The sequence below is a fragment of the Poecile atricapillus genome, chromosome 36 (genome assembly GCF_030490865.1).
Source record: "Poecile atricapillus isolate bPoeAtr1 chromosome 36, bPoeAtr1.hap1, whole genome shotgun sequence".
Lineage (NCBI taxonomy): Eukaryota > Metazoa > Chordata > Aves > Passeriformes > Paridae > Poecile > Poecile atricapillus.
The window spans coordinates 1,747,590-1,765,000 of NC_081284.1; the positions used below are offsets into that span (position 1 = coordinate 1,747,590).

Sequence of the window (17,411 nt, forward strand, 5' to 3'; positions counted from 1 at the left end):
TCTCTGGGCCTCGTAGCCTAGGGTGTCATCCCAGTCGAGTCCCCTCGTGGTTATGTCGGCCTCTGGAGGGAAGTCAGGGGACTCCTCTGGGTCTTCCTTGTTCGACGGTACTGTTTTTATTCCTTCCCTTTTGTGTGGCTTGTTGTCTCGGGGTTTTTTCCAGTCTGGGTGCGTCCCATGAGTCTCTGGTCTCTTTCGTTTACATAGAAGTTCTTATGTCATCCTCCTCCTCCTCAGGGCCCAACTGAACAAGGTACAGCAACTTGGGGCAGGGGTACAGTGTTGCCATGTGGGAGTCTAGGAGCAGTGGGGGGCAGGGCCTGGCTGAACATGGAACAAGAAACACAGGGTACAGCAATTTGGGACAGGGGTACAAGGTAAGTAAACCTGGGACAGGGGTACAAGGTACGTAAGGGGTTTACAAACAGTAATATGGTAACAATATTCGAATTATTCTTAACAATATTTCCCCTCTTATATTTTGATCGGGCTCTAGCCCGCATCAACCTTTAACTTCTGGCTCTTGGAAATATTTCTCTCTTAATTCTTGATATTGTTCATATATTTCCCTAGCAGTTTTGTGCTCTTGATCCTGACTTTGAGTCTCCATTAACATGATCCTGGCCTGTTTCTTATCTTTTATTTCAGGGATCTGAATGCTAGCTTGTACTGTGGTAGTCACTGTCCTGATTATACAGGGGAGTAAACAGGGTAAGAACAGAAAACTTGCAAATGCACAGACAGCAATGAAGACTATTTTTTCCACCACCCTCCCTTGAAGGACCAAAGGTCATTCCACCAGTCTGAGTTCACCAGAGGAGTCCATTCCTGGGTGCCCACATAAGCTACCTTTCGTATTTCCTTTGAGATGTTTCTAATTACCTCACTCTTATCATCTATCTCCAGGCAACATTCGGAGGAATTAAACTTCCCACAAATGCCTCCCTCATCTGCCAATAGGTAGTCTACTGCCAGCCGAATCTGGTAAACTACAGCCCTGGTTTGTGCCAATTGGGTGCTAATGTGGTCTAAAGCAAGGGCAGTTCTGTTTGACACCACTTCCAATACTGCCTGGAGACGGATGATTCGATTTAGCATATAGACTGGGGTACGATACCCCCAGGATCCATCCTGGGCCCACGTGGCCGGTCCATATGTCTTAATTATTTCTTCAGGGGTCCAGATCTTCCCCTTCCATTTTTGATTACTTCCTAGGTCTATTACATGCCTCCTCTTTCGGCTGCCTTTTTTTTTAAGTTATCATACAAGGGGACTCCCAAGTATGACCCTGATTCCTTGGGTAGGAGGAAAAAAGCAGGCTTTATTATCCCAATTGTGCAGCTTCCCGCCCAATCCCCTGGGAGGTGGGTATAGGCAGTGCTCCCACAAATCCAAAATAAATACTCAAGGGCCTTCCAAAAAGTGTCCTGTGTGTCGGTAGGATGTTCCCAATATTTTGAGAGTTCTCTTAACCCCCAAAAAGGGTTTATTCCCTTTTCTGCGCACTCATGCAGTTTGTACCCCTCATGATAAATACACCCCCTTTCCTTTCTCCCAATGGCCCAATACCTGTTTGGTTCTTGGGGGATCCACCTGCTACCTGAGTCTTTCACAGTTAGGTATCTTTTGCAGGCCATTTTTCCCACAGGGGATTTGTATTTTTTTCCTGTCCTTTTAATGCATTCTTCCCCGATCCCCCTTGTTTTCAAATCCCATTGTTCTCGTCCCCTGTTCCCCATCTGGGGTTTCTGCTCAGTTAATTTCCACCTTAAGATGTCTAAAGGTGCCAAGCTGATCCCTTCCCAGGGCCAAATATCTGACATCTGGGTGTTCCCACATACCCAACAATTGGTTAAGTTTAACTCTCTGCTGATTCTCTCTATCAGGTCAATGAATAGGTTCTTACCCAGTGTTTCATCCAGATTACCCTTCTTTATCCTCAGTTGTTTTTCCTTTATTACATCATTCAGTCCCTCTTCCTCAAAGCAGAGCCAGGATTCTCCTACAGGGCATTCTCCAAGCAGGCGTTGCCTAAATGAGGCAGTATTTCTAGTAATCCAGTGTGTCTTTCCCTCCTCCTGGCAGGTTTCCAGTTGGGTATGATCAAAACAGGTGGGATTGATGTTGGTGTGGACTCTCATCAGTGATCCTAGATCCTCTCCATCATATAGGGGATAGTAGCACTTTGTACATGCTTCTCCACCGCCCCCTATCCCAAGGCTCACCAGCTGGACCAATATCAGTCCACCTAAGAGTCCGGTATGAGCTAGTTTCATTTTAGGGAGCTTCATGGCTCACCTCCTTTTCAGCCTCACCCGGTCTTGCCTCTTAGGTTTGGGGATCGGGAGAGATGGGGATCAGGAGAGATGGTAAGGTCCTTCTCTTCCCACCTTTTCTTTAATTTAGTTGCCTTTTTGGAGAATGTTCTGTGGGAGAAGTTAATGGGGGGGGTTTCCTATTAAACCAACTTTACTAACATCAAAATACTTAACAGCAATAACCACAACAACAACTTAAAGAACACTCCCGGCTTAAACCAACACACTCAGCAGAGTTCTGCAGTCTTTGTTTCAATTCTTTTTCTCTCAGTCTATTTCTGGCTGCCTCTTAAGAGTCACTTTTAGACTGGTAGGATCTGTAATGGCAGTCCACTTGGGGGAATTCGTGGAGGATTTTTCTGTGCCTTGTCCACAGTCAGGAGGGGGTGATACTGGTCCTTTTACACAGGAGACGTGAGTCCACCCCTTTTCTTGGGTCTGAATAGCAGCATGGGTCACCAGCAGGACCTGGAAGGGACCTTCAAATTTTGGGGTTAAGGGGGTGTCTTTCCAGGATTTAATCAATACCCAATCCCCCGGATTGATCTGGTGGATGTTTGTGTCAAGTGGGAAGGTTTGGGGGAGATATCCTCTCTTTCTTAAGTTGTTTAGGGTCCTTTCAATTGTCTCTAGGTACTTTTTAGCCATTTCTTCCCCTTCTATATGATCTCCAGTGCTATAAGGGGTCATTAGAAAGGGGAGCCCAAACATCATTTCGTATGGGGAGGCCCCAAGGTCAGATCGTGGCCTGGTTCTGATTCTCAGGAGGGCGAGAGGCAAACACCTTAACCAGTTCATCTGGGTCTCAGCTATTAGTTTTGTTAACACATTTTTCAATGTCTTGTTCATACGTTCCACCCGACCCGAACTCTGGGGATGCCATGGAGTGTGCAGTCTCCATTTTATTCCTAGAGCCTTTACAATGGCCTGTAAGGCTTGGGAGGTGAAATGGGATCCCCTATCCGAATCAATGGTATTCACTAACCCATATCTTGGGATAATATTTTCCAGTATTACCCGGGCGACCTCTTCTGCTGTTTCCTTTTTTGTGGGGAATGCCTCTACCCAATGGGTTAGATGGTCAACTATCACCAATAGGTGTTTATATCCTTGTATGGGAGGCATATCTGTGAAGTCTACTTGCACAATTTGAAATGGTCTCATGGCTAACTCTCTTCCCCCAGGTTCAGCTCTTCTCATTACTTTCTGGTTTACCTTCTGGCATATTACACACCCCTTTGTTATGGCCCTTGCTAGATCATAAACTCCCAAGCATAGGTTTTCCCTCAGAAAATGATCACACAACCCTTGGGTTCCCCAATGAGTCAGTTCATGCATCTCATTTAATATTTTCCGGGCTAAAGCCTTGTTTAGAAACTTTCACCCATCTGAGGTTAACCATTCCCCTTGTTTCCCTTGAGACAGTTCTAATTTCTTTATTACTTCCCACTCTTTTTTGGTAAATATTGGTTCCTTCCTTCCGTTCTCTTCAGTTACGACCTCATCCGGTTTAAAAACTTTTACTGATTCCTTTGGATCTAAGGCCACTTCTTTAGCTGCTTGGTCAGCAAGCCTGTTCCCTCTGCTTTCTAAGGAGTCTCCCTTCTGATGCCCCTTTATGTGGACCACTGCAATCTCTGTGGGTTTGGTCAAGGACTCTAATACAGATTTAATCAGCCCTTCATGTGCCAGGTTCTTCCCTTTGGAGTTCAGGTAGCCTCTCTCTTCCCAGATCTTACCAAAGGTGTGGACTATCCCAAAAGCATACTTTGAATCTGTATAGATGGTTCCTTTTCTTTCTCTAGCAAGTCCAGACCCCTCTTTAGAGCATGAACCTCACAGCACTGAGCTGACCAACTGGGGGGTAGTTTCCCTTTTTCTAGGACCTCTGGTTTTCCTTCCCCTGCCTCTTTGACCACTGCATACCCTGAATGTCTTTTCCCCTCCACCACCCTGGAGGAGCCATCAGTAAATAGTACCTTCCCATACAGCAGGGGTACATCTCCCAGATCCTGTCCCTGACTAGAGGTGGGAGTCATAGGGACCTGCTGGTTGTTAGGAGGAGGATTAACCTTGGGGGTACTCAGCTCCCAGTTGGGAGGGGGCAAAGGGACAGTACTAGGCGAGGGAGAAGAAACTTGGTCTGATTATAGGGGTTTCTGGAGGTAAGGGAGAGGTAACAAGTAGATTAGAAGGGACTGGGGCCACCAATGGTGGTGGGGTTAAGGAAAAGGGTATCGGGATGGTAGAGGAGGCTGAAGATGTAGGGGGGGATTGGTTCGGGTGGAAAGGGTTTGAATTGGAAATACAAGGGTCTTGTGGGGATGATGCAGAAGAGGAAAAAGTCAGGGAATTAGGAGAAGAAGTCTGGGGTGCTCTTGGGTATGCAGGAGGAGGGGGTAGATGATCTAGGGGGTCCCATCTACTACCTGTTTCGCTAGCCTCCTTTTCTTGCTTCCTACTTTCTTTCCCTTCTCCCTTCTGTTCCTTTAACTTGCATACCTTCACCATCTCTGTGTCCACTCTTTCTTTCAGCCACATGGCTGCATAACTGATCTCCTCTGGACTCGAGCCTCTTCTGGTTTTCACATGCTGGTATAGTTGGGACCACATCCAAGGATCTTTAGTACCATACCAAGGCCATTGTCCTTGCATCTCTAGTTTGGCCCAGACCTCTATACAGTAATGGATCATCTTGATCCGGTCTAGGCCCTTGGTGGCCTCTTGTGCATCCCAGCAATTTAACATTTGCCCTAGTGGGCTATCAGGGGGAATGGTTCTGGTGGCCTCTTCATTCTCCTTGGGACCTACACTCTTAGTTAGACACTGTCCCATTGCTCTTTCTGTCTATGGGCCTTAACTTAAAACTTACGGTGCCTCTACCCGAACGAAACTAGAACTGACAGGCAACACAACCTCTAAACAACTTAAAACTGGCCCTTACTTAAACTATACTTTATAAAGGTGCCCCTACTCAAACTGAAAATCTGTAATGACAGGCAACTGACCTTTCAAACTTCAACAAAAAAACCACTTACACTCCAGGAACTCACTCTCTCCTTTCACACTAGGGAATACACTCAATCTCACACAGGAATCTGCACCCTTTCTTACACTCGGCCGGCCTTCCACTCACACTTCGAACTTTCTGGGGCTTGCAATCTCCGCTTGCCCCTGGGGTTAGGTCCCAACGGGGCTTGCAGGCTCCGCTTGCCCCTCCCTACACCCCAATCACGTTCCCCTCGCGCCTCGCCTCCCTGACCCCCTTGCCAGCGAAGACTATGAGCACTCCTGGGTCGACGTCGAGGGGACCCTAGCACTAGACACTCCTGGGACCTTCCCCCGTCCCTGTCTCAGTGCCGTCCACAAGGTTTGGTCAGCAGGGCTCACCCCGGAACCCCCTGCCCCTCCGCTCCCTGACTATCCCCCTTCCCCAGTGAGAATAGCTTCTGCGCGAGGGCTGAGTGTAAGTGAGTGGTGGGAAAATTCCCCCTTGCCTCCTAGCCACTCCACCCACCAGGGAATGGCTTCGGCTAAGGGATGCGTGAGTGTATTACTCTAGCTGCCTTGCCCGCCCGCGCAGACTACCTGCCCCTGTGCTCTCTGGCAGCAGGTTGACGACCTCCCTTCCCAGGAACCCCCTGAGCCGAGACTGAGCCGCGACAACTAGAGCCTTTCAGCACGTCCTGTGTCACAGACCCTGGGAAGCGAGGGCCCTTCGCTGACCGCCTGGTGCCGGTAGGGCCTGGGGACCCCCAATTCCAATTCCCCGGTCAGGTCGTCTTAAGTACCCAAGCAGGGGGGGTGTGTTCACTCACACCTAACCTAGGCACCCCCACACACCACCCCGGGAGTTACCTAGATTTCCAATTCCCCAAGCGGGGGGGGTGTGTTCACTCACACCTAACCTAGGCACCCCCACACACCACCCCGGGAGTTACCTAGATTTCCAATTCCCCAAGCGGGGGGGGTGTGTTCACTCACACCTAACCTAGGCACCCCCACACACCACCCCGGGAGTTACCTAGATTGCCTGCGTGTGACTCTCACTTGCCTAGGCCTTCCACACGCCCAGAGCAGCCTAGGCCGCTTAGCCCTTTTCAGTAGAGGGGCCTACCCCTATGTGTGCCACTCATTTATTTAGGTACCCTCTGCACACTCAGAGGGGGGGCTTTTATCCCCAGGAGACGCCTCACTCGTTTCTCTGGGCCCAATTGGGCCTCTTTCGCTTCCTGCCGTTCCCGGCCGGCCCCCTCGCGGGAGTCCGGAACCGCGGTACTGGGCAGTCCACACTCGCCCCGGGGGTCCGAGCTGCCAGCCCCCGTCTCACTCACACCACACTCGTTCACCTCCTACACCCGCCACCGGTGGCTTACCCAATCCGGCGCTCTTCTGCGCTGCTGATCCCAGGCTGTCCTTCCGGGTCCAGTATAGCCAGCTGTCCCCTGGAGGCCCGATAGGGCGGGTGGCCGTCCCGTTCCTGGTCCTCTTCAGGGCGTGGGTATCCCGGACGAGCCCCCAGCCTGTGATGAACGGGCCAGGAGACCAGCTCCTTTTAAAAAGGCCTTTATTAAACAGGACAGCTCTGGGGTGGGGGCCCGAGGGGTCGCGCACACCGCCACTCCTCCCACTTGGACACCGCAGAAGAGGAGGATCCGTGCAGCTTTGTCACTAGGGCAGAGCTGGGCCTTCCCTCCTCACGGGAGTCCCCGGGAAGACTCGTTCTCTTGGCCTCGTAGCCTAGGGTGTCATCCCAGTCGAGTCCCCTCGTGGTTATGTCGGCCTCTGGAGGGAAGTCAGGGGACTCCTCTGGGTCTTCCTTGTTCGATGGTACTGTTTTTATTCCTTCCCTTTTGTGTGGCTCGTTGTCTCGGGGTTTTTTCCAGTCTGGGTGCGTCCCATGAGTCTCTGGTCTCTTTCATTTACATAGAAGTTCTTATGTCATCCTCCTCCTCAGGGCCCAACTGAACAAGGTACAGCAACTTGGGGCAGGGGTACAGTGTTGCCATGTGGGAGTCTAGGAGCAGTGGGGGCAGGGCCTGGCTGAACACGGAACAAGAAACACAGGGTACAGCAACTTGGGAGAGGGGGCAGGGCCTGGCTGAACACGGAACAAGAAACACGAGGTACAGCAATTTGGGACAGGGGTACAAGGTAAGTAAACCTGGGACAGGGGTACAAGGTAAGTAAGGGGTTTACAAACAGTAATATGGTAACAATATTCGAATTATTCTTAACAGAAGGGAGCCCGGGAGCCCCGGGAGCCGAGGCAGAATCGGGGGAGGATGAGCCCTGGCAGCCCCGACACCCCCTGAGCATGGCTGAGCAGGAGCCGGGGGAGGGGGCGTCCCCAGGAGCCACGGGACCCCCAAAGGAAGGGCTCTGGATCGGGGGAAGTGCCGGGAGAGTTTCTTTGGCCTCCTGCTTTGGGGATTTTTGTGGGCACCGGAGCCGCGGTGACCTCTAGAGATGGATTTGGGCAGTGGGACCTTCAAAAGCCAAGGCACTCACACCTTGTTTTTCTCCCAGACCAGGATTTCCCATTCCCAAACCTTGGCCAGATGGAGGAGGAGGAGGCTGTGAGGAAGAGGAAAATGTCCCAGGACAGCCAGGCAGGTGAGGAGGAAGTCAGTGCCCCTTTCCCCCTCTCTCCTGCTCCATCTCCCAGCCCAGCCTGGCCCCCGGCTGCAGGACAACCCCGCTGCCGACGCCGTCCTGCCGGGGACGCACTGGGGGGATCTCCTTCCCCTTCCCTCTGGCACAGAGGCAAATCCCATCCTCTCCTTGTCCTTCCTCCCCCAGACAAGGAGCTGAGGATGGAGACCAGGGAGGACAAATCCCCGGGTCAGAACCTCGTGGAAGAGGCTGTTTTGAGCGGCTCCACAGGACTGGAATCCAAAGGGGAGGAAAAGCCACGGAGAACCCGCAGGAGGAGGAGCTCCAAACCCAGCCCAGGGTGCTCTGAGAAGGAAAGACCCACCCTGAGCCGGGAAAGCGGCCGGAGATCCAGCCAGGGCTCTGAGCTGGTGGTCCATGAGAAGCTCCAGGATGGGGAGAAGCCCCACCAGTGCTTGGAGTGTGGGAGGAGTTTCTTCTTAAGGTGCCGCCTGCTCCGCCACCAGATGATCCACACGGGGGAACGGCCCTATGAGTGTGGGAAATGTGGGAAGGGCTTCAGAGACACCTCAGATCTGCTCCGCCACCAGACCGTCCACACCGGGGAACGGCCCTATGAATGTGGGGAATGTGGGAAGGGCTTCAGCACCAGCTCCCAGCTGAGCGTCCACCAGAGGATCCACACCGGGGAACGGCCCTACGAATGTGGGGAGTGTGGGAAGAGCTTCAGCGCCAAGTTCAATTTGATCCGCCACCAGAAGACCCACACGGGGGAACAGCCCTACGAGTGTGAGGAATGTGGGATGAGATTCACCGCCGGCTCCAGTTTGATCCGCCACTGGATGATCCACAGTGGGATACGACCCTATGTGTGTAGGGAATGTGGGAAGCGCTTCCGTGACCGCACTTGTCTGATCATCCACCAGACAGTTCACACCGGGGAGGGTTCCCACACGTGTTTAGAATGTGGGAAGAGCTTCAGCCAGCGCTCCCACCTGACCATCCACCAGAGGGTCCACACCGGGGAGAGGCCCTACACGTGCTCAGAGTGTGGGAAGAGCTTTGCCCAGAGCTCCAGCCTTTTCAGCCACCAGACGATCCACACTGTGGAGAGGCCCTATGAGTGTCCTGAGTGTGGGAAGAGGTTTAAGAGACGCTCCACTCTCCTCATGCATCAGCAGCACCACACAGGAGCGAGGCCCTTTTCCTGCCCCGACTGTGGGAAGGGCTTCTGGAAAAATTCCACCCTCCTGACCCACCAGCGCACCCACAGCATGGAGTGACCCTAACAGTGTCCTTAGTGCGGGCAGAACTTCTCCCAGAGCTCTACTGTGAGCCAACAGCAAGGGAGGTGTTGCAGTCAGCAACCTCAGGATCTCGTCCAGAGAAGCTGCAGGATTCTGGGGACCAGCATCAAACACCAACCGAGATGGGCTCCCGTTCATGAAACCATTTATTCAGCATGGGAACAAACTCAGGTCCAGAACAGAGAGCTCCGAACAGAGGCACAGCAGGGGTTTTTGAGAGACAGAACTCTTAAGGGTTTCCACCTTTGAGGGTGGAGTTCAGGGTCAGGGAGCAGTAGAAACACACCAAGGGAGAACCCCCCAGGGACACAAACCCAATCAGAACCCCTGGGCCGCCCTTCACAAGGGGTTTGGGGTGGAACAATGTTAACTCTTTGTCTCCCCTGAGGCCGCTGCCGCAGGGAGGCCCCGGTAAGGGAAGCCCTGCGCGTGCCCCGCGTGCGGGAAGAGCTTCGTGCGCTGCCCCAGCTCCATCCTCCTCTGGATGATCCCCAGTGAGCCTGGCTGGGCAGGGACTCGGTGATCCGTGCTCCTGGTGATCCGTGCTGGGAAGACACCTGGCTGGTGGTGCCCACATCTTCCTGGCTCCCTGTGCTCACCTGGATGCAACAGGAGCTGAAGGGAGCACGGCCGTGGACAGTGACACGGGGAGCCACGAACATGGGAGGGGACATGAATGGGGACATGGAGAGCCAGGAATGGGGACATGGACATGGATGGGGACATGGAGAGCCAGGAATGGGGACGTGGACATGAATGGGGACATGGAGAGCCAGGAATGGGGACATCATTGGAACATGGACATGGGTGGGGCATCAGGGGATGGGGACATGGAGAGCCATGAATGGGGACATGGTGGGGACATGGACATCAGTGGGAACATGGGTGACACGGGAATGGTTGGGGACATGGAGAGCCATGAATGGGGACATGGACATGGGTGGGGACATGGGTGACACGGGAATGGGTGGGGACATGGAGAGCCAGGAATGGAAACATTATGAGGACATTCACATGGGTGGGGCATCAGGGGACACAGGCAAGGGTGGGGACATGGAGAGCCATCAATGGGGACATGGTGGGGACATGGGATGAACTTCCAGGGGATGTGGGGGATGATGGGTTTGTGTGATCTGAGGGCTCTTGGGAGGGACGGGGGCTGTTGTGCTGTGGAAACAGATTCCCCATCATTGCAGCAAGTGCCATGGATCCAAGAGGGGAATTGCCAAGGCTCCCAAGGTGCTGGTTCTGCCCCGCTTCCCAAGGGAGCTGTGCCGGGGCAGGTGACAAGGTATAAAAAGGCTGCAGGCTGAAGCAGTGGGTGTGTTCTGGCTGTGCCAGGCACCCGGGCACCTGCACCTTTTGCTTTCTGATTCTCCCTTTCTAGTCCTTGATGAAACCTCTTAAAAACTGGAGAGGAACTCAAACTCTGCTCTGAGAGGAGCGCTGTGGCTGTTGGACACGGTGGATCAGTGTGGGTTCACAGCACACACCACGAGTTGCTAAAAGGGGCCTTTATTCTCCAAACTTTTCAGCTTTTAGAGGGTCCCGCGCTACAGGGTTATCGTGGTTAGGTAAAGGAACAGCAGCTCTTGTGCCATTGGTGGGACAAGAGAAAAACGTGCTGTCTCCAGTTATTCAGCACTGTTTGGAGAAAGCAAGATGATTTCCAACTGCTGTCCTCCAGTGTGAGATCCCCCAAGAAGCTTTCCCTTGGGAACAGATCAGCCCCTGGCAGCCTGCAATCCCTCGGGCTCACCGAAAATGGGGTGCACAGAGCGCGCAGCGTTTCTCACGCTGTGTGTTTCAGCCAACAAGAAACGCCAGGTGGAGAAGCAGGAAGGAGGTGTCGGAGAGGAAAAGAAAGGGGCAAGAGCCGTGGCTGGGGCTGGGCAGGTGCCGCTGAGAGCCGTGGAGACAGTGAAGGATTGGGGGATCCCCTTCCCTCTGGCACGGGGGCAAATCCCCTTCTCCTTCCTTCTCTTGGTTCCATCCTCTCTCTGTCCGGGCTTTAATAGAGCGCACCCTGTTAACTCTGTCCAGCACCAGGAGCAGCTTTGGCTTCTCGGCTCCGCGGTGAACGATGGGGATGGAGTTCTTTGTGTCAGATCATTTCTCCTGCTGAATAATTCGCTGTCTGTGCCTGGATCACATTGGCCATTTGTCAGCGCTGCGGGACAGAGTCACTTCAAGCAGTGCCAGCGTGAGGCTGGGCTTGGATGCCTCCCCCAGGCTCGTGTCTGTGGGAAGGAGTTGGGAAAGCAGGGGCTCTGTGGCCCTCATGGCTCAGGGGCTAGGAGACACAAACTTTGAACAGTTCAAGGTTTTAGATGTTATAGATACGTTTTATATTGTTGGCTTTTCGCAAGTATTAAAATGAATGTTATGTGTATAAGAATGAGAAATTTTGTTGTATTAATAGAGTTTTCTTTATTTCTGTTATTGATGAAATTTAGAAATAGTAGTATAATACATATATGTTAGGCTATTGCATAGTATTAAAATAAAAACTGCTTTTGTTTGTACAACCCAAAGACTGAGAAGAAAAAAACAATTTGCTGGAGAACTCCTGCATTTGTAAACTCTCTTACCCAGATGAAGACAGCAGTGACCAGAACTCTGGGGGGAGGAACTTATTGCATTTCTGGTATCAGGGAATGTGAATCTCAATGGCGCCAAGAAGATTGATCTATTGGGAAGGGGGCAAGAGAAAACTAAAGAGAAGAACACCAAAGATCCTAAGAAGAATGTCTGAATGTGTGTGAGAATTTATGGATATGTAGTGGGGTTCTGTTTTTAAGGGACAATCCTTTGTCAGTGAGGTGAATGCAGAGACACCTGGCCATATCTGTATACTTTACTTTATTTTTTCTCCTAATTGTTTTTTTATTAAACTTTTAAATTCTATATATAAATAGAATTTATATAAAAATTAATATAAGTAACTATTTTTATAATTATTTTTATTTATATAAAATTATTTATATAATATATATTATGTAAATAATATATTTTTATATATTTATAAATATATATAAATAAAATTTATATATAAATTTTTAAATTCTATAAAAATTAAGTGAACCTCGTTTTCCACCTAGAGAAGCCAAGGCCTTCATTAGAAATAAACCTGGCGCCAAGTAATGCAAAGGAGCAGAGCGGCGGGGCTCAGCGCCTTTCCCGGCTGCAGGCAGAGCCCCCCGAGCCATTTCCCCAGCGGGGGCTCCGCTCCCCGGGCAGCGCCCAGCGCTCCCCGCTGCCCCCCGAGCTGCGCCAGCCCCGCTGTCCCCAGAGCCCCGGGAGCGCAATTCGGGCTCGGGGGGGAGCGGGACGGCACCCGGCATCGGAACCGGCAGCCCCCGAGCCCCCTGCCCATCCCGGGGGGCTCACGGGGGGCTCCCCCCCAGCCGACAGCCGGTGGGGCAGAGCGGGGGGGAAAGCGGGGAGAAAGGGGGGCCGGGAAGGCAGCGGAGGAGGAGCGGGAGGAAGAAGAGGGACAGAGGAAGAGGAGGAGCGGGAGGAGGAGCGGGAGGAGGAGCGGGAGGAGGAGCGGGAGGAGGAGCGGGAGGAGGAGCGGGAGGAGGAGCGGGAGGAGGAGCAGGAGGAGGAGCAGGAGAAGCCCGCGGAGCTTGGGGCGGCCGCTTGAGCCCCGCGTGGCCCCGCATCCGTAGGGGAAGCTCGCCCCAAATCTCTCGCCGCATCTCCGAGGGTTTGGGATTTTTTTGGGGTGGGGCGCGGGGTTGGGAGCTGTCGGATTTCGGAATGGAGTCCCAAATAGATTTGGGTGTCGGTGGGAGAGGTGTTATTATATTATATTATATATCATTATTGTATGATGAGGGGATGTTTTTGGATGTTGGAGGAGTCCGGAGCCGAGGCGCAAATGGCCCTTGGGGGAGTTTTGGGGGGGTTTTGGGGTGTCCAGGTGGCGATGGCCCGGTCCCGGCGGGAATGGCCGGGTCCCGGGGGGAATGGCCCGGTCCCGGGGGGAATGGCCCGGTCCCGGGGGGAATGGCCCGGTCCCCGCGGGAATGGCCCGGTCCCGGGGGAATGGCCCGGTCCCGGGGGGAATGGCCCGGTCCCGGGGGGAATGGCCCGGTCCCCGCGGGAATGGCCCGGTCCCGGGGGAATGGCCCGGTCCCGGGGGGAATGGCCCGGTCCCGGGGGGAATAGCCCGGTCCCGGCGGGAATGGCCCGGTCCCGTGGGGAATGGCCCGGTCCCCGCGGGAATGGCCCGGTCCCGGCGGGAATGGCCCGGTCCCGGCGGGGAATGACCCGGTCCCGGGGGGAATGGCCCGGTCCCGGCGGGAATGGCCCGGTCCCGGGGGGAATGGTCCGGTCCCGGTGGGAATGACCCGGTCCCGGGGGGAATGGCCCGGTCCCGGCGGGGAATGGCCCGGTCCCGGCGGGAATGGCCCGGTCCCGGCGGGAATGGCCCGGTCCCGGGGGGAATGGCCCGGTCCCGGGGGGAATGGCCCGGTCCCGGCGGGGAATGAAGCGCGGGAGCCCCGGCGTGGGGAGAGGGGCGAGAGCAGAGCTGGGGGAGCTGCGGCAGCCTGGAGGGGCGGTGGGGCCTGGAGATGAGTGGGGTCCGGGTCGGCCGAAGCTCGGAGCGCTGTCGGGGAGGGGAGGGGAGGGGAAGGCGTGAGTGTGTGGAGTGGGGGATGCTGAAGAAGGGAGCCCGGGAGCCCCGGGAGCCGAGGCAGAATCGGGGGAGGATGAGCCCTGGCAGCCCCGACACCCCCTGAGCATGGCTGAGCAGGAGCCGGGGGAGGGGGCGTCCCCAGGAGCCACGGGCCCCCCAAAGGAAGGGCTCTGGAACGGGGAAGTGCCGGGAGAGTTTCTTTGGCCTCCTGCTTTGGGGATTTTTGTGGGCACCAGAGCCGCGGTGATCTCTAGAGATGGATTTGGGCAGTGGGACCTTCAAAAGCCAAGGCACTCACACCTTGTTTTTCCCCCAGACCAGGATTTCCCATTCCCAAACCTTGGCCAGATGGAGGAGGAGGAGGCTGTGAGGAAGAGGAAGATGTCCCAGGACAGCCAGGCCAGTGAGGAGGAAGTCAGTGCCCCTTTCCCTCTCTCTCCTGCTCCATCTCCCAGCCCAGCCTGGCCCCCGGCTGCAGGACAACCCCGCTGCCGACGCCGTCCTGCCGGGGACGCACTGGGGGGATCTCCTTCCCCTTCCCTCTGGCACAGAGGCAAATCCCATCCTCTCCTTGTCCTTCCTCCCCCAGACAAGGAGCTGAGGATGGAGACCAGGGAGGACAAATCCCCGGGTCAGAACCTCGTGGAAGAGGCTGTTTTGAGCGGCTCCACGGGACAGGAATCCAACGGGGAGGAAAAGCCACGGAGAACCCACAGGAGGAGGAGCTCCAAACCCAGCCCAGGGTGCTCTGAGGAGGAAAGACCCACCCTGAGCCGGGAAAGCGGCCGGAGATCCAGCCGGGGCTCTGAGCTGGTGGTCCATGAGAAGCTCCAGGATGGGGAGAAGCCCCACCAGTGCTTGGAGTGTGGGAGGAGTTTCTTCAAAAGGTCCCGCCTGCTCCGCCACCAGATGATCCACACGGGGGAACGGCCCTATAAGTGTGGGGAATGTGGGAAAGGCTTCAGAGACACCTCGGATCTGCTCATCCACCAGACCGTCCACACCGGGGAGCGTCCCTATGAATGTGGGGAATGTGGGAAGGGCTTCAGCACCAACTCCCACCTGACTGTCCACCAGAGGATCCACACCGGGGAGCGTCCCTATGAATGTGGGGAATGTGGGAAGAGCTTCAGCACCAGCTCCCAGCTGAGCGTCCACCAGAGGATCCACACCGGGGAACGGCCCTACGAATGTGGGGAATGTGGGAAGAGCTTCAGCGCCCAGTCCAATTTGATCCGCCACCAGAAGACCCACACGGGGGAACAGCCCTACGAGTGTGAGGAATGTGGGATGAGATTCACCGCCAGCTCCAGTTTGATCCGCCACTGGATGATCCACAGTGGGATACGACCCTATGTGTGTAGGGAATGTGGGAAGCGCTTCCGTGTCCGCTCTTGTCTGATCATCCACCAGACAATTCACACGGGGGAATGTCCCTACACGTGCTCAGAGTGTGGGAAGAGCTTCACCCAGCCCTCCTACCTGACCATCCACCAGAGGATCCACACCGGGGAGAGGCCCTACAAGTGCTCAGAGTGTGGGAAGAGCTTTGTGCGGAGCTCCCACCTGAACATCCACCGTAAGATCCATACCAGGGAGACACCCTACAAGTGCTCACAATGTGAGAAGAGCTTCATCTATCGCTCCAGGCTTATCGCCCACCAGCGCACCCACAGCATGGAGGGACTCTAACAGTGTCCCCAGTGTGGGCAGAGCTTCTCCCAGAGGTCTACCGTGAGCCAACAGCAAGGGAGGCCCCGGTAAGGGAAGCCCTGCGCGTGCCCCGCGTGCAGGAAGAGCTTCGTGCGCTGCCCCAGCTCCATCCTCCTCTGGATGATCCCCAGTGAGCCTGGCTGGGCAGGGACTCGGTGATCCGTGCTCCTGGTGATCCGTGCTGGGAAGACACCTGGCTGGTGGTGTCCACATCTTCCTGGCTCCCTGTGCTCACCTGGATGCAACAGGAGCTGAAGGGAGCACAGCCGTGGACAGTGACACGGGGAGCCACGGACATGGGAGGGGACATGAATGGGGACATGGAGGGGACATGGACATGGGTGGGGACATGGAGAGCCAGGAATGGGAACATGGACATGGGTGGGGACATGGAGAGCCATGAATGGGGACATGGTGGGGACATGGGATGAACTTCCAGGGGACGTGGGGGATCATGGGTTTGTGTGCACATCGACCCAGTGCTGCTAATAAACACTTTATAACCCTAAAACGTTTAGTGAGTTTGTCTGTCCCCGCTGGATATTGGTACTGGATCATGTCCATATTTTGGTAAATGAGCTGTGCTGCTCTGGGGGCCTCTGAAGCTGCCACTGCAGCAGGGACAGATGTCCCCAAGGAGCTTTTGCTGGTGACATCAGGGTCTTGAGCAGGCTGGAGGCAGCCCTGGATGTCCCCATGGAGCCCCTGGGACTGCTGGTGAGCTCAGTGTTCCTCTGAGCATACTGGGATGTGACAATGGCACCTGTGTGACCATCTGTGACACCTCTTCTTCAACCTGGAGGGCTCTGGGATGTGACAATGGCACCTGTGTGACCATCTGTGACACCTCCTCTTCAGCCTGGCAGGCTCTGGGATGTGACAATGGCACCTGTGTGACCATCTGTGACACCTCCTCTTCAGACTGGAGGGCTCTGGGATGTCACCATGAAGCCCCTGTGAGGTTCTGTGACATCACGGCTGCTCAGCAGCCTGGAGAGAGCCCTGGTGTCTCAAGTGGCATCCTGTGAGCTCGGTGTGCTTTGGCAGCTGGGAGAGCCCTGGTGTGGACCTGATTTTTCTGAATCTGAGAGAGCTCCAGTGGCTGATCTTTTCCCAAGGGAAAGTCTCTTGAGAACATCCCTCTTTCACAGACTACTTTTGTAAACAATTTCATTTTCTCTCAAGGACTATTTTTTAGAGAAATTTCATTTTCTCTCAACAGTTCTGTACAGCTGTGGTTAGTGTGTTTTTCTCTTTCCCACCAATGGGACAGAGAGGTGGTGTTCCCTTCACCAATCACGTTAAACCTGTATCGTGAGACCCTAAAAAAAGCTGAAAAGTTTGGAAAATGAAGGTTTTTCCTGAGCATCTCATTCTGGCTGCTGTGATTGAATCCACACTTGTATTTGGTGTCCAACACCGACACCCTGGAGCGTCCCCATGGAGCCTCTGGGGTTGGCCATGACCTCGGTGCTCTTGAGGAGCACAGAGAGCGCTGGGAGATCTTTCTGGAAGGCCGGGAGTGCCAGAGCCAAAGGGACCCCTCTGTTGTCCCCATGGGTGCCCGTGAGCTCACAAGTCTTTGGAGGATGAGGAGCCCTGGGATTTTAAATGTTTTAAATGCATATTGTGATGTTGGCTTTTCTCCAGTATTGAGATGAATCGTATATGTGTAATTTTAGAGTGGCTTTTGCTGTGTGATTGAATTTTTTTTCTTTTTCTCCTGCCATTAGCAAGAGTTTAGGAGGTGGATATGGTGTGTTCTAACTGCCTGAGCAGGCAGGAAAACCCCCAGTGAAGGGATGATGGGGA

General features: G+C 54.3%; 1 pseudogene; it reads left to right on the forward strand.

The window, feature by feature from the left end:
- Nucleotides 1-17,411, forward strand: part of LOC131591011 (zinc finger protein 850-like) — a 32,289-nt pseudogene that overhangs the window by 1,130 nt on the left and 13,748 nt on the right.